The sequence below is a fragment of the Hippoglossus hippoglossus genome, chromosome 24, assembly GCF_009819705.1.
Source record: "Hippoglossus hippoglossus isolate fHipHip1 chromosome 24, fHipHip1.pri, whole genome shotgun sequence".
Taxonomy (NCBI): domain Eukaryota; kingdom Metazoa; phylum Chordata; class Actinopteri; order Pleuronectiformes; family Pleuronectidae; genus Hippoglossus; species Hippoglossus hippoglossus.
The window spans coordinates 19654624-19667179 of NC_047174.1; the positions used below are offsets into that span (position 1 = coordinate 19654624).

Consider the following 12556-nt stretch of genomic DNA (forward strand, 5'->3'; position numbering starts at 1 on the left):
GTGTGACTCTGTCCCTGACACAGACGGTTATTGCTCGTTTTCCCTGATAACAGACATGTGCAGTGTAAACAGAAAATCAGCCCAATCAACCTGGCCAACCTCACCCGTATATCATTTCAAACAATTTGGTGTTTTATAAGATTAATTTATTTTTTTACTTGGACTGTGCGACTTTCTCCTGATGCAGCTTTCACTGATTGTTTAACTGCATCCCATGTATGGTTTTCCTTTGTGTGTGTGTTATTGTACATTCACTGCTGAAACTTCAAAATGTAACAGCTTTTTTTATTGTTTGATTCTGGTGCCACTGTTGAAATTCTTGACTTCTTAAATGTTCTTTTCAGTTTCTGTGATTTCTGTGTCTTCACACAGCCCTGCCATCTCATGCCCTTTTATGGTCATTTGAGGGGTGAGCACTTGAAGTTTGCATCTAGAAATATACACAAGAAAAACCTGTGGTTTACACGACGTGACCAAGTGCGCTTATACCAACTGAACTGTCTAAATGATGTCACAAAACTACTTGCAACTCAACAACTCAAAATCTGAAATATTGTTATTAAATCCAACTATTGAACGTAGCCTTGGTACCTGGTCGATCAATGTGAAGCCTGTTGCCAGAAACCAAACACTCACTTTCGAGCCACAAATCAAAAAAGTATTCCAGTCCTGCTTCCTCCAAATCAGAACCATCTCCGAAATCAAACCTGTACTCTCACACCCAGACAACAAAAAGTAACTCACACACACACGTCTTCTCTAGACTGAAATACTCTAACTCCCTCCTCTGGCATAAGCCAAAGTTCACTCTCCAACTCCAACTAGTTCAGAACGCAGCAGCTCAGCTTCTCACTTTTAAAGCACGCCAGGGTCAGGCCCCACGCACAAAATGATTGTGCCTTAGATCCTCAGGTGGAGCCCTGCTTGCTGTTCCAGAGTCAAGGTTGAAAACTGAAGGACCATGCTTTTGCCATGGGGGCCAGTCGGCTTTGGAACGGCTTACCTGAGGAGATAAAGCTCCCAGAGTCAGTGACTTCTTTTAAATCGCTTCTTAAAACCCATTTTTATAGACTGTCTTTCATGTGTTATCGTTTTCTTTTCACCTTTTATTTTACTTTTTACTTTTATTGTCATATTACTGCTTTTATGTGCTCAAGTTTTCACGTGACACAGCTCTATATTTATTCATTTAATTTAAACACTACCTTGCTTCTGACAACCTAAACGTGGTTGTCTGGCCTCCTTGTCACATCCTGCTGATTGTTATTTCTCTTACATTTACTTTTCTTGCTTTGCTGTCAAAGCACTTTGTAAACTCTGTTTTTAGAGCGTGCTATACAAATAAAGTTGAACATTATTACTATTATTAAACTGGTAGAACAACCTGGTGAGGAATGGCAGGAGAACCAGGGTATTTGTATTGCTGGGTTGACAAGCGGATGGAATACAGTTGTGCAGATTGACCAGGTGCCTGAACAACAGGGGAGGAGGGGAAAACCCTGAGGTCACAGTGGGAGCTGTGACATTCTGCAGTTTAATAACGCCTCATTAATCTCACGTAGAGTTTTTTTAGGGAACTTTCTTAAGAGCAAATTTAAGAAAAAAACGTAAAAAGATATTGGTGAATAATCCCTTCTGAATTTTATTTCCTTTTTTATTATTGTTATTTTAGCACCAAGAGGAGCTTTTAATATTGTAATTTTCTCTTCAGTTTTAAACATTTAAAGAAGAATACAAAAAAGTAAAAGAAAACAAACACACCTAGGAATAAAAGGAACAGAAATATTCTGTATAAATGAACACTGCATAAATACACACGTATATTAAATGGATTTAGTTGCAACTGAAAGTATTTTTCAGTTTTTTCGAAGCTAAGCATAGTTTGAAACATGAACAATTGAATAATTTCCAATTAAAAGTGTGTATTTTTGTCATCCTCCTCATCCTCTCAGTATATTTACTGTACATGTCCTCAAACACTTTCTCTCTACCACATCGTACCATTGAAAATGTCTTGTCCTGGTTATGCTCACAGGCAAGTTATCTTTCGAATGAATGAAGCAACATATTAATTAACAGTTGTATAAACATAACCACAAAAACAACGTGTTTAAGAATGCTGTAGTCTCCAAATGTCGATATTGTACTGCAGGACCATGTACTGTAATTCAATACAAAAATACATCGTCTGAGAGACATGTGATCACATGTACTGGAAATCTTAACCTGCACGGTAGAGAGTATTGATGCATAAATGTAGTGGAATAAAAATATCAATATTTCCTTCTAAAATATATGGATTAGATGTAAAAAAGTTGCAGGAGAAAAAAAACAAGAACCTAAGAACTGCATATCTACAAAGAGCTCATGTAAATGTAATTATTTAGTAACTTTCCACTTCTGAACAATGTGGTACACACCCATAGACTGTGTACACATCCCCTCTGCACTATTGCCATGCTTTGTGATTTAAAGCCTCAAAGAGCTTTAAAGATTCATGCTTTGATTGATGAATTTAGACCCAGACATAATAAGCCTTCTGAATTTTTTCTGTATTCATCCCACTCGCAGAATCAATCTCTCTATTTAAACATTTAGAGCATCTGTTCTTCTCAAACACGTCTTCAAATTTTAATTGGGATTTTATTAGCCTATTTAATGCCGCTTGTCATTAAATCTTTATCCAAATAGAATTCATCTTGGTGGGATTTTTTTTTTGTCCACACCTGGTGACACGGAGTTGAGCTGTTACCTCAGTGTGACAGTGCCCAGCTGCTCCATTCACAGATTCACAGGCCACTGCACATCCACAGGCCGAGTGTGTGGAGGTCATACTTCTAGTCTTGTGTCTTTGTTTGTTATCAGTGTGAAAACCCTAATGAGCAAAGTGTAATTTTTAACAGCTGGGGCTGTCACTTATTGTTTGAAACACTAACTACAGTTTTAACATGGAAGATTTAACCTGTAACCATCAAAATTCAGTGTATAAACACAACCGGCCTTATCAGAGCACAAGGCTACTGATGTTCTCTTTGCAAAAGCAAAAAGGAGAAACCTAGCAAGCTGTACTGAACAGTAATAATCATAATATCACCCCCCTGTCTGGACTAAATATCATCCAGTAGGAGTTTCTGAGATGTTTCATAGAGGAAAAGCCAGGGAATCACCAAAGTCCCCTCTGCCTAAATTCTTCTCTCGTCTTGTCCACACTACTGAGGACAGTTTTTGAACAGATATTTTCCCCTTCATTTTACTAAATATTTCCATGCAGGGGTGGCTGTGGCTCAGCAGTCGTCCTCTAACCAGAAGGATGAATGGCAAAAAGTAAAGGTTCTAACAAGCACGCCGGGCCGCCAGAGAAGAACACTGTGGTCCGATATTGAGCGAGGCAGATGCCTGTGAATGCAGATGATGTAGTGCACTACTGCTAAACTTACCATCCAACTCCGACTGGGATTGACCAAATGTAGAGGGACCGATTTATAGCCACCACTGCTGTTGTTTCTTGCAAAATCCGTTTATAAAAAAGCAGCAGTGGGCAGTCACTAAGTGAGCCGTGACATCATTTCCCAAACGCTCCATTGTGCAAAATAGATACAGAGAATCTTGAGTTTCTATAAAACTGCACTTTGGAAGGTATGTCTCCATTAAAGAGACTTAAAACACTGTTTGTGTGTTTCTGAGCATGTAATGGAAATTCACTTAATAAGTAAATGTAAGTTCATTCTTACAGCAGACATTTCAATCTAGGGTACAGCTCAAACTTTATGGTGCACCCACTGTCTAGCATGTGAGCCCATTGTCTATTCATGTCTTGCAGAAGTTGATACTGATGTCACCTTATCATGTGACCCTTTGCTCAACTCTGGTTTAACTGTGTGTTTGTCCTTTGTTTGAAGAACTCAGCTGACTGACACAACACCCTCACCGTACATGATACTATTTCCTCTCCAACACATTTAGGATGCAGCCTATAAGTCACACCTTATCAGACGATATTTTACAGACACAGAACAATACATTCACACACCCCCTCTGTGTGTTTTGGTGTCAGGAGGTAACCCACACAGAGACACTTAAATATGAGAACAGACACTTCACATTTCATCTCACTTGCAACCTCCACCTTGCCTGTGTGATCCAAATGACAAATAAATGTACAAAGACAACTTGTCTCAGAACCTCGTTTGTTGACCAAAATTTCCACCACAAGCAGGACCACCAGTTCCTGCTCCATCCCATCAATCGCTCCTCTCACCTGATCCTCATCTCTGACTATCAACTGCTCACCTGCAGTGGTACGTAAGCACCTCTGCCAGATCTTTGTCTTCCCCTGTGCTTCAGCTAAACCCTACAAGTCTTGCTTTTTGATAACTTAATACCTGCCCATTTCTCTACTAACCCTGCCTGCCCACCTGCGCTCCACGATCACCTACTTAGCTGCTCTGCAACATCAAGCTCAGCCAGTGGTCTTTAGACACACTGCTCCCTAGATTCTCCTTTTACCTCTGACACGCTCCCCTGGATTTCCCCACTCCGGACTCTCTTCCCCTCTGCATTCCCTCATTCCCTTTCATTGCTTATTACCTGTAGCGGACATTCCTTGCCTGGCCTAAGTTATCACTGATTTCATTCACAATTCAATGGTTTGTCTTTTTGTAACTAATAACTAATAATAACTATAAAAGCAGTCAGAAGACCCCAACAATCCACTTAAATTGCACACACTTATAGATATCAGCCCCTAAATATGCATGATTCTTTTAATCAAGATCCATGAATTATTCCCTATGAAATGTCACAAAACCAACACAAATCAGACAATGTTAAAGAGCTTGAAAAAAATCTTCGACCCAACCCTCCTTCTGGATCAGTGAGGAAGGGTTGAAACTGTAAACTGGTTCTTGGACCATGTCCCATTCTTCCAAGTTCATTGTCAGCAGGATTAGGCAACAACTGGATTTCCACATCGATAGGGACAGAAACATAACCTACTTGGTAATAATTAACAACTAACTTGAATCAGCATCATTTTACAGTATGATAGAGTGTGATTTAATTTTAAAATGTTATCCACATTGAACAATATTGGTTTTAATAGCAAAGGGTAATAAGATGTATACTTTATGTTTACAGATGTCCATAGAGTTGTCCGACTCAGGCAGGCCTAGTCAGAGGTCACAGTTTTCCTCAATGATCGCCATGTTTTAACAACACATTGTGTTCATCTCAGCTTCCTCACCTCTCCTGGCATTGTCATGCAGAGTGATCATTATGAAGGCAGGTAGATTACCCAGAATCCCACTGTGTTACCATATGTTTCACCCATTTTTTGTCAGAGGCTCACATTGAGGAGCCGTCTGCTGCTAACTATCTGAGATCATAGGCAAAAGTCCTGCCAATAGAAGTCGATTAGTGGAGGGAAGGAGACGGATGATTGCTGAGCTTTGTTTTGTCAGAAACACAGATTGTGCATAAGGTGTAGAAAACGGTTCGGACAGTTCTATGTCTTACCCACTTTCACCCACTTCCCAGTCAGATTACTCCCTCCCTTCTGGTTGGCATCAAAGTAATCATTAACATTACTGAAACAAATCTTGGCTAAAATCTCAGACCCTGACAGAACATCCCCGCAGAGTTTAGAGTGCACTTACTCTCTGAAGTTCCAATCAGCTTCTACCAATCTGAAAAATGGACTTGACAACAGATGCTTGTGTTTCTCTTGGAAATTAAATGCCTGAACAACAGCCAGAAATGTCTTTTTTCACCTTTGAACAGTACCTACGTTGCCAAGTACTCTTTGACATTGGTCCAGATGTCCAAGTCTATCAAACGGTGTTCAAGGACTGCCATGACCACTGACAAAGCCGGCCAAGAAAGCACTACTACAGATTTTCTAACGTGCCCTTCAGTGTTGATGCCCTCTTTTTTTCCCTCTTGCTTGAATGAACAGGACATGTCATTGTCAGAAAGACGGGTGATGATCTTCACATCCTACGACTGTTTCAAATCATCCGTCTGTGCTTTGATGTAAAACTAATAAGCCAGCAGCAGCCTGTTTATCATAAAGAGCGGATATATTTTTTATGCATGTGCGGCAGGGACACAAGCTGAGCCGATCAAAGATGAAATCAAATTAAATATTGTGGCTTGTTTATTGTATTGCTGCTTGTCTAATATTTCTCCATCCACATGTAAAGAGATTAAACAAGTCAGTTCAAGTCATCTTGACCCTGATTGTGATTAAGAACAAACCTCCACAGTCTGTATCCTGAGTTTGTCAGGACCTCCATCTTGCCCTGAAAGCACAGAGGAAAGATGATCGATTATGTTATGCAGCAGACCTTTGTCTTTCTAGCTCCTAGAAATAAAGATAGGCAATCATCCATCAGACCAGTGCCAGCGACTGCTTCCCAGGGCCCGAATATATGATTACATTGCTTTGACTCCATTTATCTGCATACCTCCTATTCAGCAGTGTGGATTGGAGTGTGCGACTCTACTCTAAAAACACAGCAGCCCAGAATATTCCTCACAAGCTGTCCCAAATCCTCTTATTGCTATCAATCCTGCTTTCGCTCATTCCACTTCATTGTCTCTTTATTTCAGCACTTTCCTGCATGGGGAAGCTTGATTGATTTGGCTCTCGAGGGTGGGAGACAGCAAAAGTTGGGGGGCTAGGCAAAGTGTTTGGAAGCGTCGCATAAACTCTGACACAGACAAATGGCTCGGGCTGGATCGGATGAATCATTTGACTTTTGGAACAGCTTCCTCTCAGACGAGTGGCCTCGTCATGCCTTTTCTCCCGTGTTATAATATGAGGACAAGAACATCTGTTCTCCCCTGGCCCGGAGCAGCGAGCTGGAACCAACAATGAGTAAACCCACTGGCGGATTTGGAAATTACAGAAAGTTAAGTGGGCATTAATCACATATTTAAAAACATTAAATGAACTGTATTATATATTTTTATTACATTTTGAAAAGGTTATTTCTTCCCCACTATTGATCAGATCTATATACATTTCCTAATTTTGTGTTATTTAGGCTACAGTGATACGTGTCGTTCCAACAGAATGAAATAGTCCATCTTAAACTCTGCAGAGTGCTCTTACTTACACCTAAATTGTACACCTTGTTTCTCATGTAATAGGCTACATGTAGAAATTAAAATGTAAAGATAGTCTCAGATAGACAGATCACCCAAGTTCATAGTACTTATCTGTGCCATAGGACAGGCCTCCCCTTTCTCTGCAGGGCCCCAGGGCTGAGCTAGGAAGCTATTTATATAACAAGTGGAGGAAGGATGCAAGTGGAGTTGACTGTTCTTTCTAGGTAGCACAGTGGTCGAGAGAAGACACAATAAGGGTTAGGCTAGATCAGCTAATGTGCAGCCTATATGTTCACCTCACACATGGTGTATTAAGAATTGCAATTGTTATTATTTTACAAACGAGTCAAATTACACAATAATTTGTTCTGAAGAAAATCGCAGCTACAAGATAAATAAATAAATACAAATGTATTCAGTTCTCCAGCTCCATCATGTTTTATATCTAACAGCCCTTGAGTCTTTATTAAGACGAAAGAGTGAAAACACATGAAGTAAATATGTTTCATGCAAGGTGGCTGTTATACTAAAGAGTAAGGCTATGAGGACAGAACCGGAAGAAGGATTTTCAACAGTTGTCAGCATCACAACTTCTCACTGCAGATATTTCACTCCCTCATCCTTCAGTAAGATCAACTCAACTCAGGTTTATTTGTATAGCACGTTTAAAACAACAGGAGTTGAGGAAATGTTTTACAATCATGGCAAAGGAAAGATAAGATCTACAATGATAGAAACCAAATCTGTAGAAAAGAAAAACAGTAAAAGACAGGACATAAGTCAGACAGATAAGTAAATAAAATAATGATAGGCTTTAATAGACTCATAACACAGACTCTGTAAATGTCTTGCCTTTCCCTTTGTTATCATGTTAGAGCAGTCACACTGCTCACTTGAGCCACACACAACCTGTGCACGAGCCACGCAGCTCTAGAGAGTCACAGTTACACATTTTCTCTGTGTACCTGCGCACCTATCTGTCTATTTATGTTACAAACATAACTATCTACAACACTTCCTGTTCCTATTTCAAAGAACTTGTTTCTGTTGACTGAATCCATGCTATAACAAGGTTTTTATTGTGAAATATTTAAGGAGACAGAAGAGGCACAGCTTCATACAGTAGAGTTCTGGTATTTAGTACATAGGCTACTTTTATTCAAGAAAATACAGTAGTCATACCAGAAATACAGATACACTCCCTGTGTGAGCAACAGACCAGTGAGATGCAGCAGATCAGCGACCTATATCTATAATGTGCAGCATATGTGTGGCTCGGGTGTAAAGGATATGCATGGAAGTCATGGAAGTCCAATCAGTACTGTCAGACTACAATCTCTGTCCAGCTAAATGTTTCAGCTCTGTATCAAAAATAATCTCTTTCCATACTAACACACCTGAAAACACATTTCACATGACCATATATGTACACTAAGCAAGTGTGTGGTGTGCCACAGTAAACAGGGAGGAGATAGTGTACTCTGCAGTTGGTTGTTAAATTGCAGAAAACACTATGAATGAGGAAAACATAAGAGGATATCCTTTCATCCCAATAAACATGTGACCATTAACAGACAACAGATTACTGCAATGGCTGGGAATCAAACACAGGTCCATTGCTTGGAAAGCAGCTATGCTCAGCACTATACCACCATTGCAACAACCTCTTCAAAATGTGTCTGTTACACGAGAAGGATGTGGAAAATGGTGAATGAGGAGGAATAAAGAATCCAAAGAGAGGAAGACGATGATACACCAGGGAGAGAAGAAAACAGTACTGACAGTTTAGCTCAAAATTCTGTAACACATGAAAGTAAGAGTGATGAATGTTTGTATGTCTCTAGATAAAGTCTGAGCAAAAATAGTGACAACTTTTTACGACAAAGGACATTGCAATAGAGCAAACACATTGTTCTTGAGTGTGTCTTTGAAACATTGGACTTATTGCACTCACAATGCATGACTAGCTGTATTGTGTTGGCTGCAGTGCAGTTTATAAACTCTCAAAGTACCATGTACATTAAAAGCAACCTAGCGTTGTTGGCAGGACTCAAACCTGCACAGGGTTGGAGCAGCGCAGCTCGAGTTGGCTGCCTGAACTAGCTCGCAGGCGTTGCTCCATTAATGTGGAGTTCTAATAATATTTTAAATGACATAATCTGTTTTAGGGTTTGTTGTCAGTTTTTTTTTTGGTGCAAATTAAATTGTATATAATTTTCAATTGAATTAGCTGAATCACAGACCCTGCAGGCCTTGCTCCATTTCTTGCAGCCAAATTGTAAGGATTATCTGGCGATGGTGGTATAGTGGTAAGCATAGCTGCCTTCCAAGCAGTTGACCTGGATTCGATTCCATGCCTGTGTAGAAATGTGTTGCCCAACACCTTCACGCAATTTTTATAATCTCTGGTTATAAAATTATAACTCTGGTTGCTAGATTATCTTGAGAGAAACAACGAAAAACTTTTGTTAGGTTGTTGTGGCCACAACAACTTGCCTAAACCTGTTTTTTCTATTATTTTCCAAACAATGTAGCGACCAGAAATTGAACCCAAGAGTGGAAATTAGCAAAGTTTGCACCCAACTACTGACCTACTTCCCTTTGTGGATCATTCACATAATTTAAATCAATACACCTTTTGTCCTATGCAAACTTTCATAAGTTGTGCAGGTGTAAATAGGCATCTGTGTTTCACTTCTAACCCAAAATGCTGCTTCAGTTGTCACACTAGTGCAAGCCTTCAGGTACGTCCCTATGTTGAGAGACACTATGTTAAACAGACAGGTTGTTGGAAAGGCCACCAGTTAGTGGTTTCTTAGGGTCCCCTGAGTCAAGGTGTAAACAGCTGTTGATACTTGTGACTTGAAGACCCAGCCTGCTATTGTGTTGACTTAGCAGTCCTTGTCTCGGACTTCAGAATATGTCTTCATTGGTTCAGTGGAGTATAACATGCATGTTCTTAAATTGTTAGAAAGCAACTTGTATGGGAGAGATGATGAATCTATTGATCCCAACAAACGAGTCTGACTGGAAATCCAAGTGCTGGGCATCAGAGTACTGCGATGGCTGGGAATTGAACCCAGGTCAACTGCTTGGACGGCAGCTATGCTTACCACTATACCACCATCGCCACAAAAACACTAAAATTTGGCTGCTAGAACAGGATAAATGTGGGAAAAGGTGAAAGAGAATCCCTGTTGAACAGAATCCAAAGAGGGGAAGAAAAGAGTTAGTTTAACACAAAGTTCTGAAATACATAAAACTGAGAATTGAATGTGTACACATCACTTCATGAACTTGAGTGCAAGCAGTGAGAATTTGCTATGACAAAGTACAGTGCAATAGATCAAATCCTTGGGTGTAAATGAGTCTCTGAAAGAACAGACCTAATATTTCACCTTACCATCTCGTACCTGCAGCTGTATTATCTCGTATCCATTGAATGGATTTCTAGTCCATCGCCTTAACCACTCGGCCACAACAACTTAAAGAATGTGGTTTTTTCAAGATAATGTAGCAACCAGAGATTGAGATCGTAAATCCAACTGTTGGGCATAAGATTACTGCAATGGCTGGGAATCGAACCCAGGTCAAGGATTAGGGTTAGGGGTTAGGGGCAATGGAGCAAATAACTGAGGCTTTGAAACAACAAGCTTCACATTTCAACTTCCCATCTCGTATCGGCTAAGGGGTTGCAGTTGTATTATCTCGTATCCATTGAAGGGCGGCTTGGTTTCTAAACACTGGAAGATACATGGACATGAAAAGCAGCGTGCCGTTGTCGGCAGGATTTGAACCTGCGCGGGGAAACCCCAATGGATTTCTAGTCCATCGCCTTAACCACTCGGCCACAACAACTTAAAAAAGGTTGTTTTTTCAAATGTTTTCAAGATAATGTAGCAACCATAGGTTGAGATCATAAATCCAAGGGTTGGGCATAAGATGACTGCGATGGCTGGGAATCGAACCCAGGTCAACTGCTTGGAAGGCAGCTAAGCTTACCACTATACCACCATCGCCACAAAAGCCCTACAACTTGGCTACTAGAACGGGATAAATGTGGGAAAAGGTGAAAGAGAATCCCTGTTGAACAGAATCCAAAGAAAAGAGTTAGTTTAACTCAAAGTTCTGAAACACAAAAAACTGAGAATTGAATGTGTACACATCTCTTCATGAACTTGAGTGTAAGCAGTGAGAATTTGCTATGACAAAGTACAGTGCAATAGATCAAATCCTTGGGTGTAAATGAGTCTCTGAAACAACAGACCCAACATTTCACCTTACCATCTCGTACCTGCTAAGGTGTTGGAGCTGTATTATCTCGTATTCATTGAAGGGCAGCTTGGTTTCTAAACACTGGAAGATACATGGACATGAAAAGGAGCCTGCCGTTGTTGGCAGGATTTGAACCTGCGCGGGGAAACCCCAATGGATTTCTAGTCCATCGCCTTAACCACTCGGCCACAACCACTTAAAGACTGTTGTTTTTTCAAGATAATGTAGCAACCAGAGATTGAGATCGTAATTCCAACTGTTGGGCATAAGATTTCTGCAATGGCTGGGAATCGAACCCAGGTCAAGGATTAGGATTAGGGGTTAGGGGCAATGGAGCAAATAACTGAGGCTTTGAAACAACAAGCTTCACATTTCAACTTCCCATCTCGTATCGGCTAAGGTGTTGCAGCTGTATTATCTCGTATCCATTGAAGGGCGGCTTGGTTTCTAAACACTGGAAGATACATGGACATGAAAAGCAGCTTGCCGTGGTTGGCAGGATTTGAACCTGCGCGGGGAAACCCCAATGGATTTCTAGTCCATCGCCTTAACCACTCGGCCACAACAACTTAAAAAAAGGTTGTTTTTTCAAGATAATGTAGCAACCAGAGATTGAGATCGTAAATCCAAGAGTTGGGCATAAGATTACTGCAATGGCTGGGAATCGAACCCAGGTCAAGGATTAGGATTAGGGTTAGGGGTTAGGGGCAATGGAGCAAATAACGGAGGCTTTGAAACAACAAGCTTCACATTTCAACTTCCCATCTCGTATCGGCTAAATTGTTGCAGCTGTATTATCTCGTATCCATTGAAGGGCGGCTTGGTTTCTAAACACTGGAAGATACATGGACATGAAAAGCAGCCTGCCGTTGTTGGCAGGATTTGAACCTGCGCCGGGAAACCCCAATGGATTTCTAGTCCATCGCCTTAACCACTCGGCCACAACAACTTAAAGACTGTTGTTTTTTCAAGATAATGTAGCAACCAGAGATTGAGATCGTAAATCCAACTGTTGGGCATAAGATTTCTGCAATGGCTGGGAATCGAACCCAGGTCAAGGATTAGGATTAGGGGTTAGGGGCAATGGAGCAAATAACTGAGGCTTTGAAACAACAAGCTTCACATTTCAACTTCCCATCTCGTATCGGCTAAGGTGTTGCAGCTGTATTAT

The 12556-nt window shown here is 40.6% G+C and overlaps 6 non-coding genes across 6 annotated transcripts; all 6 read right to left on the bottom strand.

Annotated features, from left to right (window-relative positions):
- Positions 1-10168: 10168 nt before the first annotated feature.
- Positions 10169-10240, bottom strand: trnag-ucc. The gene has a single exon. It is a non-coding gene; the product is annotated as a tRNA-Gly (tRNA).
- A 646-nt stretch (positions 10241-10886) lies between these two features.
- trnas-aga lies at positions 10887-10968 on the bottom strand. Its single transcript has one exon. It is a non-coding gene; the product is annotated as a tRNA-Ser (tRNA).
- An 89-nt stretch (positions 10969-11057) lies between these two features.
- On the bottom strand, positions 11058-11129 carry trnag-ucc. Its single transcript has one exon. It is a non-coding gene; the product is annotated as a tRNA-Gly (tRNA).
- Positions 11130-11499: 370 nt separating this feature from the next.
- On the bottom strand, positions 11500-11581 carry trnas-aga. The gene has a single exon. It is a non-coding gene; the product is annotated as a tRNA-Ser (tRNA).
- Positions 11582-11872: 291 nt separating this feature from the next.
- trnas-aga lies at positions 11873-11954 on the bottom strand. The gene has a single exon. It is a non-coding gene; the product is annotated as a tRNA-Ser (tRNA).
- A 298-nt stretch (positions 11955-12252) lies between these two features.
- trnas-aga lies at positions 12253-12334 on the bottom strand. Its single transcript has one exon. It is a non-coding gene; the product is annotated as a tRNA-Ser (tRNA).
- Between the last annotated feature and the right edge of the window lie 222 nt (positions 12335-12556).